At 38.6% G+C, this 15,997-nt stretch overlaps 1 long non-coding RNA gene across 2 annotated transcripts; it reads left to right on the top strand.

The window, feature by feature from the left end:
- Positions 1-2,298: 2,298 nt before the first annotated feature.
- LOC147760774 (uncharacterized) lies at positions 2,299-11,876 on the top strand. 2 transcript variants are annotated; one of them, XR_015335544.1, is made up of 3 exons: positions 2,299-2,343; positions 8,254-8,362; positions 8,979-11,876. It is a non-coding gene; the product is annotated as an uncharacterized LOC147760774 (long non-coding RNA). The 2 variants fall into 2 exon arrangements; XR_015335545.1 differs by lacking the exon at positions 2,299-2,343 and adding an exon at positions 4,392-4,470.
- Positions 11,877-15,997: the final 4,121 nt, after the last annotated feature.

Genomic DNA, 15,997 nt, shown 5'->3' with positions numbered 1-15,997 from the left:
TGCATCGTTTTTTTTCCTATCTGTACATTTACGGGTTTGCTGTCTCGTTATTCCCATTGAAACTGGGAATCAATGGACCTATCTTAAGAGAACTGCGTAGGGCCTTTGGATATTTATAAAATGGGCCTATACGTGTAAGCGGGGGGCTGTCCATGGGGGGGGGGGGGGAAGGATGATTCAAACTGCTTGATACTTGGGGGGGGGGGGGATTGAAAACCATAAATATTTTAGTGCACTTGGGGATTGGACAGCCGCAGGAGATGGACAGTTCAATTTAATTTACAGTGACAGTTTTTCCAACATTGGCGAGTCAAACACTTTAATAATTCATTTCTGAAAAACGGCTGTTTCCCGCATTGCATTCTTAATGTGCGAAATAATATGGAGGTATATTTTAACTAAGTATATAGAAGTGAAGCCATACCAGTCAGCGACAAAAGACAGAAAGCCTCAGCAAGTAGGTCTCTTTTTTTCTTCATAAAATGTGAAGATTTGGTTTTGTAACCATCAATCAATACTTAAAAACCTGGGTGGAATGTTGATAGGTGTTTCATAATCAAAAATGTAAAAGAATGCGGGGCTAATTCACCGCATTTATATAAAAAATTAAGATAGAAGGAATACTATACTATAACTATAAAGGACCATTTACACAGATATTTGGATCGATCTATCTCCCTGGGGAGTATCCATAATTGCTATCAACTTAACCGGCTTAAATGTCTGTCACGCCCAGTAAAAGTGTTAGGGGGTAATTATCTTTACCCCCTAGCTGATTCGGTAGGGTGACAGGTCTCATTTTTTCTTAAAATATTAAAATATTTTCTTGAAATATTAAGATATTTGGTTGTGTTACCACCAGGAAAGCGCTTTAAAGGTCATTTGATTTTAAATTATAAAAAAGTTTATTACAAAATCAACAACAGCCATTAAAATGCAGTGGGAATTATATATTTACAGTGCAAAATACAGCTACTAAGGTCAAATTAAATTTCTTACAGTAATGCATTATTTTGTACTAGTACACATTCAATGTACGCACAGGCTTAACAAAAGTGAATAACATTAATAAATTCCAAGCAAATAAATAAACACCACAAGGCATCGAATATTCCAGTTGTTTTGGTAACCGAATCTCCGGGTCTAGTTGTTTTTATATATACAATGGGTGATAACGCCAGCTTCTCGAAGATTTTCATAGGAGCAGAAGTTGGTGCCACCGGACGAAGTTCAGATAGGCACAATACAGTTTTTAATTTGGGTACTGTTGTGGCCATTTATTTCCATACGCGGGGGACTCGTCAAAAGCGCAGGGAAGGATATGTATTATATATGTGCCACGCACGTCTTAAGCAGCTTTGTTGAAACCCTGTCCTGTCCTAACTATAATGACTGGCGAGTGTTCAAACCCAAGAAGTGATATTGTACCTGCCATTTATGGATGGTGAGAGGGGGGGAGGGGGTCGCTTTCGAGCGGAGGTGGCGGTCTTATAGTGGAGAGGTTAACATTGTCAGTTTTCAAAAAACAGAATTCATAGAGCATGCATTTCTGAAAGGGATTTGTTGACCTCGTTCAGTGTGTGATTTGGTCCCACAAATGGCGAAAGAAAATAAATTGTTCCTTTGACTGGCTTTCCATGCCTAGAACGATCTAACAGGATCGATCCATCTCCAAGGTTCTTCTCGCTAAATTGCTCTCAGCTTAAGTGGCTTTAATGTCTGGTACGATAATTTATTACCCCCTGGTAGCTTCAGTAGGCGTGACAGACATCTAACCCGCTTAAGTTGATTGCAATTTAGCGAGAATCCCCACTTGGAGATAGATCGATCCACAGTTAGTACGCTAGGGTTTGGAAATGGTCCCTCTGTGGGAAGAAGTATGCCGTCTAGATGTTTCCCAGATAGCCGACAGATATGGTCAGACTTCATGTGTCTGGTCAGACTTTATATGCAGGGTTTACAGAAGGATGGAGGACACTGGCTATGCCCCGAAGTGACCACCCGAAGAAGGCTATAATGACAGAGACGACAGACTGTGGAATCCTGCACCAATTCCACATTGTATAATCAAAATAGTCAACATTTTATTGTCTAATTTGCGTCTGTCCTGCATACATAAATATTATTTTCTGTAGAGGCCCGTAGGTAGGCCTATGCCTGAGACAGATGCATATCACCTGTTAATATTGCACATCAATTAGTATGTAAATAAGTAGCAGCCATTCGTACGCATAGATCCACTGTAGATAATATGTATAAAATTTGAATGCATGCACATAATAAAGACACTTTTAGACTTGAGACTGAAGATGTAAGGTGATTCTGTTATGCTTCTCTGTGCAGGTAAAGTGAAAGACTGAGTCGAATCTGGAGTCATGTCGGTGCCCATAGCTTAGTTAATTCGTTAATGGAAATTGATACACTGAAATTCAGTACAGTTATAAATTAAAGTTAAAGTCGTTTTAGACGGTTCACAACAAGACGTCTATTTATACTGTCAAAGCTTAAGGGATTTGAACCGTGCAGCGAGTTAGCTTTGCAGTGATCACGCAAGTTGCAGGCTGAGAATAGAAAAAGAATTGTTCAAAGAAGGCTCCATGCCTCAGGAATCCTCACCAATTCCTGCGGTTTCGTCAAGAAAAGAGTTGCATGTGTAACGAAGTTGTTGACTATATCTTTTGCTGATGTTACGCGAGGTAGCAAATACAACTCAGTTATAATCTTTTTTTATTATTTATTTTTAAATAAATAATAAAAAAAGATTAAAACTACTTTCCAGTTGTTACCCGCGCCGCTTTCTTCATTTCTGTTTCTACCCCATGCAATCTCTATCGGCCTCCTCTTCCGTTACATCACATACCATATACCATAAGAGCATGTCAATCAGCTCGGTTCCTCTACAAAGCACTCCCCGCTCTTTATTCACGCATGGCTGTCACTTAAGCCCCCTTTACACTGGACGGCGTCCTTTCTGCGTCCAGCAGTCCGGCCCCATTTGAGAGTTAAAAAATTATAATATTTTACGTGCCGACAACTGGTCGATCATTGAGCATTCATTCTGATACAAAATTAATGCTCGTGCCTCCTTTTTAAGACCACAGCGATGCCAAATTTCATGGTCGCACAAAAGGACGCAGAAAGGACGCCGTCCAGTGTAAAGGGGGTATTACTAACATTACCCATGTGTTACAACTGTGTCTTCGACTTTCAGCATTTTAGAGGTCTCGACAACTTTTACCGAGATATGGTCGAGAATGTCTTGACTTTTTCGATGTTATAACCGAGTTCTTTTCCGAGGGACGCTACGCAAAAAATGTCGAGTGAAGCGGGATATTTATAGGCACGGGCTTAACCCTCAAGTGACCGAGTGGGGTCATTTACGACCCCAGCCATATGATTTAATGTGCCATCTCTTTATTTTTTATTCGAATTTTCTTTCCTTGCATGAGTTTGTCAGTCTACTTATCCTACACACTTTCACAGTTTTTTTTGTAGGGATCAACCCATAAGTGTGGCGTATATATCACAAACTCTTGTGGGGTCATTTATGACCCCAAAGAGAAGCATTGGTTTTAAAATATTAGTTTTTTTTTAAATTTTATTCAAATGTTTTGCCCACGCAACACTGACAGGAAAATGTCACATGCATGTGCTTCATGCAACCAACCAGTGTGCCCAAAACATAGGCACAAATAATTGGTTTGTGAAGATTATGCTTGAAGTGTTACTAAAAGTGCATCGCTGAATCTAATTTCAGTAGCTTTGTTGGAACTTGTTCTCATAAATTTGTCTCTAATTTTGACGGTTACAATTTTCGGGAATTTCGGAAATCTATGTTAATATCATATTATTCATATTATACATATTATTAACAAATTGTTTGTGTGGATTTTGTTTTATACACAGATGTGGTAGTAACATACATGTAGGTTGATTGAATGTGTACTGAGTAGTATGACTTCCTTACCAGCATTAGGGTATTCCCTACCCAGCAAGTCAGCTAATTATTCTTGTTGAAGTTAGCAGGATGCTATCTCATAAGTCAAAATATTTTTACTCAAAGTAATTTTGTAATATGTTTTTTTTTTCATTTAGTGTGCCAAATAAAAAGAAAAATATTTCTGCAAGTGGAAACTGACAAGGACTGTCTAAATACCGGTGTAATGTTGTTCTTAAAATCTGTGCTTGGTTATTTCATGCAATAAAAGTATTATTACCGAATATGTATTACATTAGATCATTATAAAATACTTGTCTTAAATCCTGGGAGTAGTATGGGTGTGATAAAGCCTCAACAGCCTTTTATAATAAGGATCCCTGTACAGAGCACAATGGGGTCATAGATGACCCCACTTGGTCATTTCAGTCACTAAAATAGCTTGGTCTCTTGAGGGTTAAGGCCGCAACCTCCATGTTCACTACAGCATGTTTAATGATCAGCATAGCGCCACGGTCACGAAACATCTCTAGGTATGTATGTAAAATAAGCTCATCGTCTGTGCTTTATTTCAGGGGTACGTTAGGGACGAAGAAGCCAAGATATGTATAGTTATTCGGTTAACATTATTTTACGCGCGCTTGTGTGATACAGGGACCATTCCCACAGATATTTGGATCGATCTATCTCCCTGGAGAGTCTGACTAAATTGCTATCCAACTAACTGGCTTAAACGTCTGTCACGCATAGTAAAACTGTTAGGGAGTAATTATCTTTACCCCTAGCTGTTTCGGTAGGCGTGACAGACATTTAAGCCTCTTGAGCTTACAGTAATTTAGCGTGAAACCCCAGGGAGTTAGGTCGATCCAGATGGATCGATCTTAGTATGGGAACCCAGTCAAAGACGCGTTAGCTAGGTGATCAGATATATCGTTTAATACCACGTCCCCAGGGGTCCAGCCTTGGACCGTGTTATTTTTATAAGAGGTATTTTAACCAAGGCATGAGCGGACCCCCCCAAACAATACCTAACAGTTCTCATTCGACTCTTGAGCAATCAACAAATTTGATTTGTTTTTGGTTTGAATCCCTAGCTCACATTAGTGACCACAGCAGACACAGGTAAGTGTCCTCACTACCTCATTCACTGTGCCCTTATCTTTAAGCCCCGCAGCCACAGAAACGAGATACTTTTTTGAAAGTACTGAAATCATCTTGAGCGAGACACTTGAGGACGTTTTTCATTGTGAAAAGCATAGCAGATACACACACAAAGGCGAGACACCCTTGTTAAGACGAGATGTCCTGGCACATAAGTGATTTGCACAAGCAGATACACACTGACAAAGGCGAAACACCTTTGATGAACTACCACACCCCCACTCCCCCTTAATCACCAATCACCAACGTCCCTCGTAAAACCAGCTTTTCTAGATCAAACTCATACAAAGGCGAGACGCCTCTCACAGGGTACCACACAATATTCCGTTTATAAGGCCTGACCCAGTAGAGTTCTGACAGCCGCTCATATACATAGTTTCTATACTGCTTAGATTTTGGGGTCAATCGGAGCATTTTCACCAGAGGAGCAGCCATTAGATGCCGAAACCGAAAACTCTAATTCTGAACGGTTAATGATAGAGACCTTTTTTTTTTTTTTTTTTTTTTTTTGCATTTTACAGAGCTTGTCAAGCGCAACACTGTAGGTGGTGTCTGTTTTTTTTTTCTTTTACCATACAGTTTACTATAGTTGCGCTATATACAATGTACCGGTATATATCTGGCCTACCCAACTACCAGACTCGGCACATGAGGATCCTGAATTAACCGGTATATATGACCACACTACTCGTTTTCAAGGTGTGTGTCAGATCGCATTTCGGAGCATCAGTCAGAACACCGACAGGATGAGCCCGCGGTAGTCCTACAAAATTTGTTCTGGGGTATGATACTTCGAAATGCGATCAACGTCGCAATATTCAGTGGTGAATATAAAATGTGAAATAACCCCAAAATTACCAGAGATACGCCCATAGTTACTACTGAACTTGAAAAGGAAGTCATATACTGGCAATCTTACTGTGACCTATGACCTACTTTTCACCATGAACTGAACTTTGGAACCTTTCTGTCCCTTACATCTCCGAAACTGGCAGAAATACACTTATAGTTACGATTGAGCTTGAATAGGAAGTCATATCCTGGCAATCTGACTGTGACCTTGAAATTGACTTTTAACCTACTTTTAACCATAAAGTGAACTTTGAAATTATCTGTCCATTATCTCTCCAAAACTGGCAGAGATACGCGCATAGTTACTATTGAACTTCAATAGGAAGTCATAAACTGGCAATATAACTGTGACCTTAAATTTGACCTTTGACCTACTTTTTGCCATGAACTGCACTTCACAAATTTGAATTTGACCTTTTACTTTTCCCTTTGATTTTGTTATAAATTGTAATCAACAAAAAAGTTGATAACTCTTGTACTGCATTTTCTAGAGCTTGTCAAGCACAACACTGGAGGTGGTGTCCCCCTTTTTTGTTTTCCCTCGAATGCGCTTGCTCCAGCCGGTGGTACAATACCTGGAGGCGGTATTGCCTCTCTGATCCTTTAGTTTTTAATATTCTTGTGTGAATATATAAAATGCCAGGGTTATCAATGAACGACAATTGTAAACGTACTTTCATTTTGGGAGTTCAACCCCATTGAAAACGTTTATTGTGGAGCAGTTAACATTGTCTGTTGTGCCAATTGACACACGTAATTCATTGAACCTTCAAGTCTGGAAGGGATTTTTCAACCTCGTTCACTGTGTAATTTGGTCCCTTGAAGTGTGTGACTGCTTCTACGGCGCAGTTGTTAGTCTCAATGTTTTCTTCAATATTATTTTTGGATATTCTCTTCGTTTTCTTGATTGCATGTCGAAGTACTGCTTCTGTGGTTACACCATGTAATATTGTATCCTCTACCAGGGCCACAGGATATTTACAGATATGTCTTTACATAAATAGACGGCCATTTTACTATCCCTGACCCTGTTATGAAATTTCTAGGTTGATTACAGGGCTGGTAATTGTTTGCATAACTGCTCAGACACTGACATTTAACAGATCCAGGCTGAGTCTCTTTGACAGCAATCAAGACAGTTAATTCCGGTATAGATAAAGTACAAGGCGCTGAGCTTAACGAGAAATAGAGCAGACAATTCGCGAGGCGAAGCCGAGACAGTTATCTGCTCTTTTTCTCCTAAAGCTCAGCGCCGAGTGCTTAATCTGGCTTAAAGCACGATTCATTAACCCTGGTAATGACTAATTAAACTGAACGGTTAATTGTCACTTTGTCGCAATGCGGCACGTGAAACGAGTCTGGTAACACGCGGTCACACCAATAGCTTCACTTATCTGTGTCACTCAGCAGGTAACATAACGCAGAAGTAACAATGGAAAACGACGTCTCTCTGTCATGATGGCAATTCTAAAGCAAAATCTCTTTAAACATGACATTAAAGATGAGCAGCTGGAGAGGTTCGAGAAGCCGTCGGCTAGTTCTGATTTTTTTTCGGAATTTGGCAACTAGAATACATAACAAAACGCAAGCAAGTATCAAATGGGCCGTAAGTCTGTTTAGTGAACGGCGGACGTTCAGTCCCATACCATGAAACATCCCCACTGGCCCATCCCATGTTTAAAGCCGCTTGATAAGACCTAACCCTTACCTGGAACTCAGATTCCTTCAGACATTGGCATGACCTATTGTCTTTTGACAGGAGAGTGTTTTAATCTGATTTAAAATCACTTGCTCTTTTGTGACAGATAAAAATAAGCCCTTCTGGATAGCTTGTTAGTACGTATTGCAGTTAATTGAGGAATCACCTTAGTAGTTCCCTACAGAGCGGGTACAATGCCATCTGCTCGCGGACAGATTTAATTGCTTCCATTTGGCCATAAATCACAGGGTGGACTTTCCCCTTTTCCCTATGCAAGTGGCAGCTTTTCTTTGTTACTACAATCAGTTGCCTCATCTTTTATTATTGTGACGCAGTCCAACTTTTTTTCAGCTGATCTGCTATACTTACTCGGTATGTCATCAATTTTTTCCACAACAGTAATCAATTCATTCCGAATGGTCTTATACTCCTGTGGGTTGTAAGCAGTGAGATGATCGTGACTAAATGGGCTTGATCTTATATATATATATATATATATATATATATATATATATATATATATATATATATAACTTCCTCAATTGTAATACCTTTGTCTGTTCGTAAAACCAATATTATTATTATTCTTTTATTTTATTTACAGATCTTCAAGCACAATGCTTCGAATGTCACGAAGTCAAAAGCGGGTTTTCTTTACTGGACTACTTGTTCTTATCATACTTCATATCTTTTGGAGCGCACTTCATTACATGGTAGGTAATAGAATTTATGATGGCAGGGTTTGAAATGGAAATTACAAAGCCACTTCCTGAGCATCTTGATTTATCAGGATTAAGAGATAGTTGATAGATGATGATAGATGAAAAATAACAAGGAACGCAGAAAGTAGTTTACTTTGCTAAGTACAAAGGGTGCTTAAGTCTTTTAATGTATAGCATGATGCCTTTGTTTCTGAGTCTAAAACCCGATAGACGAATGATTGACATACACCTGCAAATTGTTAATCTTTACACTAAACATTGGATCATTCTGCATATCTACTTTACTAACACGACCCTTGCATTAAAAGTTTTTGAGCAGCTATATTCCCAGGTGTTTACCATGAAAAAGACAGTGAATGTTGAGTTTTGGCGCCACTTAATTAGCACAGTCAGACATCATGGTTCACTCATTTGAATCCATCTGGTGGTGCCTTTTCCAACACTCGACCTATTTAGCCCCCTCCATGTCATATCTCAAAAATAAACCTTTGCCCACACAGGTTTCTAAATACGAGAAGTCTAGACTGCGCTGCAATTACTAGCGCATGCACAGAACAGGTGTAAAGGCATCAATAAAAACGCAATGTGTTCTCTTTTGATTCACCAGGGTGCGAGACCACCAACTTCAGGAAAACACGCAAAAGAGGAATCAAGAACCATTATTTGGAAAACTGATGAAGACTTACAGGTTAATGGAAGTAAGAAGATCATCAACGGATACTTACAGGATATAAACAATAATTACACTGATACAAAGATGGATTTACTGTTAGTGTGGTCAAACTCTAGAGCAATCCCGCCACAATTAGAAACCAAGATCCAGGAAATCTTCTTGTCCAACTCTAATCGAAACATAACTGTATTTTGTGGGAGCAAGCATTGTGAAGATCAAATAAACAGGGTTCAATTGGCGGGTAAATTCAAAAATGTTGCAGCAACTCGTCTGTTTCTACGTTATTTGGCTAAGGATACACCGCTTAAAAATTTTGTCTCAGAATCTATATATTACCGACATAAGCATGGTGGTCGTTTCCTCTCATATTTGCATCAGGTAAGTGTTCTGCTTGTGTTGTGGAACTATGGTGGACTGCACCTAAATCTTTTGTACGACATTCCTTCCCCAATACCGGATGATTTCTTCATTGGTGAATGGATCAGCAAAAGTAGTATGTTCCTACAGTCACGTTTTGAGAAAAGGTCACCGTTTATTGAACGGGTCATGACAGAAACTCATATAGACTATTTAAAAAACGAAAATGCCAAAACTTGGAATATAGAGTCTCTTGTATTTCAGATGAAACAGGATAGTAATTTGATAACAAAAGCCAGTCCTAGTGAGGTTTTGATAAAATTACCCCCGAGACAAAATCACTACGGCATGCTCTGCTACACCGGGCGATCACACAACTTGGGAGATGAAATGCAAAGTTGGGCAGCATTGCAATTTCTGCCTTACTTGGACAGATGTGTCGACCGAGAGGATTGGTCTGTGTCTAGCATTGGTAATAACCCAAAACAAAAGACACCAACCGAAAAAAAGAAAGAAACCGTCACAATGATCATCAATGCATGGTACGGGCTAGAAACCACATGGCCTCCTCCACCTTACGTAGATCCATTGTTGATATCAATGCATATGACCAAATGGTTTTTACAAAGATCGTTTTTAAAGAAAACAAATGCAAACTATGTTCACAACAAAGGACTTGTTGGTGCGCGTGATACGTTCACTGTACGAAGCCTATTAGACAACAACGTAGACTCGTATCTGTCGGGATGTGCCACCCTTTTACTGGAAAACCCTTTTGATAAGCACGAAAGAGGCCAAGAAATAATTGTTGTTGACGTTGATAACAGTACTTTAAAAGAAATCGTTCCCCATCATATTAAAACATCTCTTATTTCAATATCACACGTTGTGCGAAACAATTCATGGTCACTGATGGAGCACGTGTATAGTTTGATTAAACGATACGCACGGGCAAAATTGGTTATTACATCTAGACTCCATTGCGCATTGCCCTCTGTTGCAATGGGCACACCAGTAGTATTTGTTCAAACCGATCATCTGCCGGGAGGTTCTCACTATCGACTCGAAGGGTTATCAGATTTGTTCCACAGAGTCACTACTAAGGGTGAAGGCAAAACGAAGACGTTTTCGGGACTTGAAGGGTTTGACTGGGATCGCCCGCAACCTAATCCAAACGGCGGTAAGATGATGCGGTTGCGTGCTACTTTGTGGCATGAGATTCAGAAACGACCTGACTTCCGCGAAACTGCTATAACTTTTGGCATTGTTCCTCTAAATATCCCAGATGCCCCTCTCAGAAACGAATTAATATTCTCCCTTTTGTCCTGGTCTTCTTTCCTTTCTCTGAAAGAACGTCGTTCAATAGAAAGTATATTTTACCATCATCCCTTTGCGAAGGTGTTAATATATAGCAACACTTTGGGTCAGTCGGATGTGCAACTGTTCACAGAAGTCGGGTATCACGTGGCCGTTCAGAACTACACATTGGGCATGATGTTGGATCAACTTACCCAGTATGACCCCAACACTTTCACGGAACCTATTGCAAGCTTTTTGGAAATGGTCAAATCGAGAGAAACGCAACATAGCAATTATGATACAACATTAATGCCACTTGTACTATTGTATATGCATGGCGGAGTGTTTATGAAAACGAATGCTATTTTGCTGAAGCCGATAAGCTCGCTACATAACACCATTGCACGACAAGGTAACATGACATCAGAGTTAAATGAAGTTGTTATGAAATTTGAAGAACGAAGCTCTTTTATTCGCGAATGCATTTTGGAGTATTTGGTTCAGATTGTTACTGAAGACAAGATGGTAACTTTACCCAAACTTCTTGCAAAGACCGCTGCTCGATATCCACACCAAGTGTTTGTTGTGCATGCCGAAAAACGTTCTGATACAAAAGAGCATGCTTTGACAATGCTGGGTGCAGAATTCGCTCGATCAATCAATGTGGCCAATATTTGCCAAATATATCGGTATGATAAGAACCGCGAAATGTCGAAATGGAAGGAAATCGTAGATCATCATACAGTGGTTGTTGTGAATAATGAGACACAATTTCCACGATCAAGGCTTGGGACCCTGTGTCGTTATATTTTCAACACATTTTGTGTCTTCTGTGGTGACATTATTTGATTTAACCCTACTTTCATATCAGTGTCTTTGACTGAAAAAAATATGAATCAATTTTGTTAATGTGTAATGTATTTCATTTTTCTTTGGTCATTTATATGTAAATCAGTGATATATCAAAAGCACGTTGTAACTTGCATACGTGTGCTTGGAATGTAGTAAAAACAGTTTGATATTTGGACCTTTAGGGTCATGATGCCTTTTCTAGGGACAATACCTTAATAGTCATGTGTGCACATATTGCCTTAGGAGTTGGGTTGGGTAGTCAAGCTTGCAAGTTTTAATGGTTACATATTACACTTGAAATAAATCATACTGGGTATAAACGCACATATATGAATTATTTCTTTTAAGTACTGGGGGTGGTATTTCATAAACAATTGCGCTTTGATGTGCAATAATGATGAGACTGTAATTTATTGAATGAAAAAAATACCCAAAATTGTTTTATTCAATTACTTTAATAAAAAGTACAAGAACGAAATAGTGCCGTTAATAATGGCAATGTCAAATATATGAAATAGCCATCGAAGTCACGTTGAACGTTTCATTTTTTTTTTGTGGATATGAAGCAATAAACATTACATCAATTCATCGTTTGGTTGAAGATTTTTAAATGATACGTTTTTCAGTAGGCATGCCTCTTTTTAAAATGAAACAGGAAACATCAGTAGGCTTTCCAACCTGCACAAACATCAGTACTAGTATCGGCCGGTACATCAATACAGCCATTAATATAGTTGATGGTTCAGTTTAATACAACGGCTGCAAGAATTGTTCAGTTTAGACCCTATTTATTTGTATACAAAATAATTCTGACAGTTATTCCCACACTAGCATGAGGTTCAGATCTTGTCGATCTTCTTTATTCAGATTTAAATATATGATACCGAAGTTCAGATAATTCGCTGTGTTAGACATTGGGTGCTTCAATGTACGACGCAAATAAAGTTACAGGAACGTGTATCCGGATCACATCAATTGTGAATTAGAATGGCGGCGATCGGGCGCACATCAAAATTCATCTGTGGAAAAAGATATTTTTTACTGTTAAAGGGATGACAACTCTTCATTTTGGCGGGAAAAGTGCTGTAAAACGGATTTTACCCATACTTTCTTTTGGTTGTTGAATCCGTTTCGACATTCAAAGTTAGTCCATTGGATTTTTTTGTGTAGTTTTTTTAATAATATCTTAAGAGATCATTACAGAAGGAAGCCATCTATGAAGGTCACTGTGGTCCGATGGCAAGCACAGATTCCAGAATAATTGCAATAACCGCCATTTTGGTGGTAAATTGGAATTTATTTTACATTTTTGTTGTTAACAATGTATTAATTGTGGAATTTGGACTCTCATATAAAGAGTTGTTATCCTTTTTAACAGGTTTGTTTGCAAATTAAACATTGGAAATGGGGATAGTCAATACTAATGATATTGCCCTACCCCCACACACCACCCAAACGTCCAACTTCTCTTCACTGACTCACAGTGTAGTAGTGAACGCGAGTACACGTTCGTTGACATTTCGTTTTGATTCTAAATTTTCTAGGCACGAGCCGGTGTGATCTGACCTGATCCAAAATATACTTTTTCTCTAGGTAAAGATGCTCATTAAACCGAAAGTAAAGTGTTTAAATGGATGTCTCGCGAGGCCTCATGTGCATGTGTAAATGTATGCTGTTCTTTTACAAAATATATACCGTATATGTATTCTGCGCTTATTAGTTTTAAGTTTAAGATCTTCCAGCAGTGTACACACACTGGACAATAGAAGTGTCACCCCTTGAATCTCAGTTATAAAAGTTATTAACCTGAAGAGGCGGAATATAAGCAATGTCAGAATATCGATACAGTTGAATTGTTCAGTCAGAACCGTTTCTTTTGTGAAATTTGATGTTAATAAAATGATACCAGGGGCATATCATTCCACAGTGATTTATCTCCCCCAAAGTAATGGTTCAGTAGGGGTGAAACTTCTATTGTTCAGTGTGTGTATGTGGTTTTATTTTTTATGACGACCCGTTATGACTACCTGTAGATCTACTCGAATGATGAATTATCGTCCCACGAATAAACATTTACCCATTATCAATCGATTCAACGCCACCATGAAATTGCTATCACGATATGTCATACACTGTAAAAACAGTGTTTAGCATTTAAATACATACAACATACGTTAAGCACCTATACGCATTTAGAAATGTGTGTAAAAGCTAAACACGTACAGCTTTTCAAGCGTTTCGCAGAAGAAAATGCTAAACACGTTCGCAGTGTTACACGTTTAGCTATGTGTTTAGCTTCACCGGTATATGAACCTATAGTAAGTCTATCGCAAGCTAAGCACATTGGCTTAGCACCTTCCCTGCTAAGCGCGTGAGGCTGCTAAACATATGGAGCTGCTATAGGTGTGGAATTCGTAAACACGTGGAGCTGCTTAACAATACCCTCTACCAGGGCCGCAGTTATGGTGGACATTTTTTGCTGAGGCGACATCAGACCGAAATGACTGTCTATTTAACTAGAATTATATCTGTGAATATCTGTAAAAAATAAATCTGACGCCCTGGTAGAGGGTAGCTGAACAACATGTTTAGATTTTCAAGCTTCTTTCACAAGAAATAAAAATGTTTAACATGCTTAGAAGTGTCGCACTTTTAGCTTTGTGATTAGTTTCACCGGTCCCATAAGTTTAGTACAAGGCTCAACAATTTGGCTTAGCACTTCCCATTGTAAACGTGTGGAGCTGTTGAAAGCGTGGAGCAGCCTGCTCGACAGAAACGCTTGGTGTCCCTCCTTGCAGTAACGTGTGCTTATTTAAAATAGGCCTATTAAAGATGCATACAAAATCAATTTTTTGCCACAAAAACCAACCAAATGTCAGCATATAGTTTCAAACAGTATAATTAAGAAAATTGTCAGAAGGCATTGTTTAACATTTCCCGACAAATGATATTTGAATGGATTTTTCTGCTAGCTTACTATGCTGTATATACATGGTGCAGAAAAGTAGATCACATAAGTAGGTTAAATTTCTGACCAAAAATTTAAATCATCTTGGATTTCCCAAAATGATCCAAAATGATCAAATATGCACATTATTACCTAATAGAAATGTATCATGGGATAATAATGATATGAAAACACTGAAAAACAAACTGAATGCCTGAATTTAGCTTCATTTTGAAGGTAGCCTATCTCTCGGCATTTACTGGACCCCACTTCTTATGGCTAATGGCAGCCATTTTGTTTTGTTTTCAAAATGTAAAGGATACACATAACATTCTCATCACATATGTACTATATGGATTAAAAGGATGTGAAAAATACTCAGAAACAAACATTATTATCATATATCCCTGGCAGCAGAAACCCCATGTGTATACTAGTATTACTTTGACATGGCGGCCATCTTGGATTTTCTTGAAATGCTTAAAAATGAGGGTTGGTTACTCACCACAAATATATTATTTGAATAATAAGGATCTGGAAAACACTCAGAAACAAAGTTAAATAGATAGTGGACAACGCACCTTTCTAGTTGGCATTAGTTGAAAACGCTTGTACATGTTCTAGTATTCCTGTGAAATACGGCCGCCATCTTGGAATTTTTCAAAAAGTCCAAGGGAACTCTTTTGCTATCTGACATATACATGCATGCATAATATGAGTAATAAGGATGTGGAAAACACTGTGAAAATACTTTTTTGATGAATATCATATACGTATGTATAAATTGCTATAGAATTCCACAAGTTAGCGGCCATTTTGGGTTTTTTGACCAAACAGTAAATTTTTTCCGTAGGCTACGTCTCTAATTTGATTTAGTATGTCAAAGGGTAACTATATGCTAAATTTGGCCCTTTTATCCAACGTGTCACGATTCTTTCGCTGATCCACCCCACTAGCACGCCTGTATTAAAAACATTTGTATCATATAGACTTGAACCGACTCTCACAGTCTGTTTTATCTCGTACAAAAAATTAAAATCTAATCCTAAAAAATATTGGAAATTTCAGGTTGTTTAATTTTATTTCATCTTATTTTTTGGCACGGTGGTGTTAAAAGCTGTAGTTTTTAAATAAAACCCTTTCGTATAAGCATTCCTTTGTGTACATTAGTGCACCTGGTTTGGTCTAAGGTACCATTTCAGATCAGAACTAAGACTATTATTAGTCTGACTTCCACTTAAGTGATAATCTCCCCTCACACATTCAGTACAAACTTGGACTGACTTTCCAGCCAGCCAAGTAAAGATAACGATCAAGAAGAGGTACAACGTGTGAGTAGCAAAGGGTGGTCTCTTGTCAAGAAAATGCTAATTGCCTAATTGCATAGGGTAATTATGATATCATTTCTTATACGGATTCTGATACGCCCGCCGTCCCAGCAGGGGCAGAGCAATTAAAATTTCGGCATGCTTTCAAGTGGGTCGCCCCGAATTTGTTC

This window comes from Lingula anatina, chromosome 7 (assembly GCF_051362555.1).
Source record: "Lingula anatina isolate TDL-2025a chromosome 7, LinAna3.0, whole genome shotgun sequence".
Taxonomy (NCBI): domain Eukaryota; kingdom Metazoa; phylum Brachiopoda; class Lingulata; order Lingulida; family Lingulidae; genus Lingula; species Lingula anatina.
Note: the sequence above shows the minus strand (reverse complement) of the source record. Positions and strands in the feature narration are given on the sequence as shown.